The following is a 2,193-nucleotide window of genomic DNA, read 5'->3' as shown; positions in this document are numbered from 1 at the left end:
TGAAATATGACCTGGGTTCATAAAGACGCTCATGAACTCACTCAGGAAAGTTGGAAATCAAGAGCAGGAAAGGTAGAGTGACTTGAAATAGAGAATGAATGGAGAAAAAAAAGGATCCAAAGTAGATGTAAATAGTTTTGTTTGTGCCTTGTTGGCATTAATTGAGCTTTAAATGCTTCAAAGAATGAGAAATATGGACTTAAACTGACAACAGATGGTCACCATAACCTGCTCCAAACGTCTTGTGTTTACATCGAGGACCATGAAGCCTGTTTCTGTGGACAGACAGGACGTCCTGTAGCTGCTACTCGGTTTGTGATTCACTTTAAATCATGTTTTAGTTGCTGCGTACAGTATAATGAATCTCCACTACTTTAGTCTGGATTTAGATGATGTAATGAGAACGGCAGCCTGTTATTGGCTCCAATCCACATGTACTCCAGATTAAGTGAATTACAGCAAATCTGTACTAATATCCATGATACTCAGGCTAACATTGAGCAGATTTGTTTTTTTGTTTTATACAACCACTAAGAGGTCAAAGCTCACAAAATAGCACATGAAGTGTGAGCTAATGTCTTCCAGCAAAACAACTAATGCTTTTGATTCAAAATGACTGTCATACTCAACACCCTGGATGCAGTTTAAGTAGAATACGCTGTAATATCATGTCCATTGACAACTGTTGAACTCTAAAGATTAATCTTCAGCACTATGAAGCCATATGTATATGTAAATGCATTGTACACTTGATCTGTACAGAGGAGCTTGTCATGAACATTTCATGATGTTTGGAGGAAAGGGATTTATTGCTATATTAGCCGTTAGGATTTTCTTGAACACTAGAATGCTTGTTTTCTCTAAAAGAGTACTGGGAGTAAGATGTATACATTTTTTATACATTTGCTTTTTTATTTCTGGAACTGAATGTAATAATTTGTGAGTAACATGATTTGGTAACTCGGTTTTAGAGAGTAACATGGATTGTTTAGCACCTTATTAAAATCATTGTTTATGTTGGAGTACATTTGTCAAAGAAGCTTTTGCAAAAATACAGTTTGTTGATGCAACATTTCTGTGTAATCACGTTCATGTACGTAAAGCAGATCCAGAGTTGATTTGAAAGATAGAACTTCTTCCTGTCCTAGGGTTTTTCATTGTTTTTCTGGTGGTCGGTCTGAAGTGCTTATTTTTGACAGATCGGCAAACGAGACATTCGCCGAACCCCTTTTTGCTGGTTTCGCCTGTAAATGCATCACAAGATGGCAAAGTCAGAATCTCACTACATTCCACTTTTGGAGAAATGTGATTGGCTGTGGTTTGTTCCATGCTTGACCAATGGAAATGCAACAGACCTGAGACTCGTGAGGTTTCCAGCCAATCATGTAAAGGATCTGAAATGTAGCTGGAACCGAGCCGTCTTCATTGCCATACATCTCTATAAGAAATTACAATAGAATTACACGATTTCTAGTAACTTCAATCACATTCAGATAAATAAAACACGTTTCTACATCAGTGGTTCTAAATGACAAAGCTGCTCATTTTCAAATTTTTAATTTATTGAAACTAGGAATTGAAATATAATAAATCAATGAAAATAATTAAATTCCATAATTCCAATAACTGAATGTTCTTCATGGTTCACGCTTTTTATTACCAATTAATGTACAAGAATTTTCTAGTTTTTTACTCAGAAATAGCCATTTCAAAATGATAAGATGTTTTGGAGATTGACAGAATTATATAAATATATAAATTATATTTAATATAAAAAATGACTTAAATGTAAAAAACCGTAATATGTATATAAAAATGTAAATGACTTAAAATGTATTAGTTTCCATGACTTTCATGACACTTGTAATATTTGCTCATACAGTATATCCAGGTTTCCAAGATCATGAAAACCCTGATTCTTAAATTAAAATGTCAGTTGTTAAAGGAACAAATTAAGAAATATGATCTCAGCTTACATCTGGATTATAATTAAGCTTATTTTAAACCTTTGGTCTTATTTTAAATACTTTTACACCATATTGCAGCTCCCTGGTTAAGAACCACTGTTCTACCTAAAATTATCATTGTAGAAATTATAAATATATAATAAAATAAATACTATTGGAATTTAAATGGTCATTACACTGTTCATTTTAAAGTGCCCCTATTATGGATTTTTGAAAATTACCTTTC

At 33.3% G+C, this 2,193-nt stretch overlaps 1 long non-coding RNA gene across 1 annotated transcript; it reads right to left on the bottom strand.

Annotated features, from left to right (window-relative positions):
• On the bottom strand, positions 1-1,466 carry LOC107736683 (uncharacterized). The gene is made up of 2 exons (XR_001639713.1): positions 1,356-1,466; positions 1-1,244 (listed from the first exon to the last, which is right to left on the bottom strand). It is a non-coding gene; the product is annotated as an uncharacterized LOC107736683 (long non-coding RNA).
• Between the last annotated feature and the right edge of the window lie 727 nt (positions 1,467-2,193).

The sequence above is a fragment of the Sinocyclocheilus rhinocerous genome, unplaced genomic scaffold, assembly GCF_001515625.1.
Source record: "Sinocyclocheilus rhinocerous isolate Xijiao unplaced genomic scaffold, SAMN03320098_v1.1 C36886451, whole genome shotgun sequence".
Taxonomy (NCBI): Eukaryota; Metazoa; Chordata; class Actinopteri; order Cypriniformes; family Cyprinidae; genus Sinocyclocheilus; species Sinocyclocheilus rhinocerous.
This window is presented reverse-complemented; position numbering and strand designations above follow the sequence as displayed.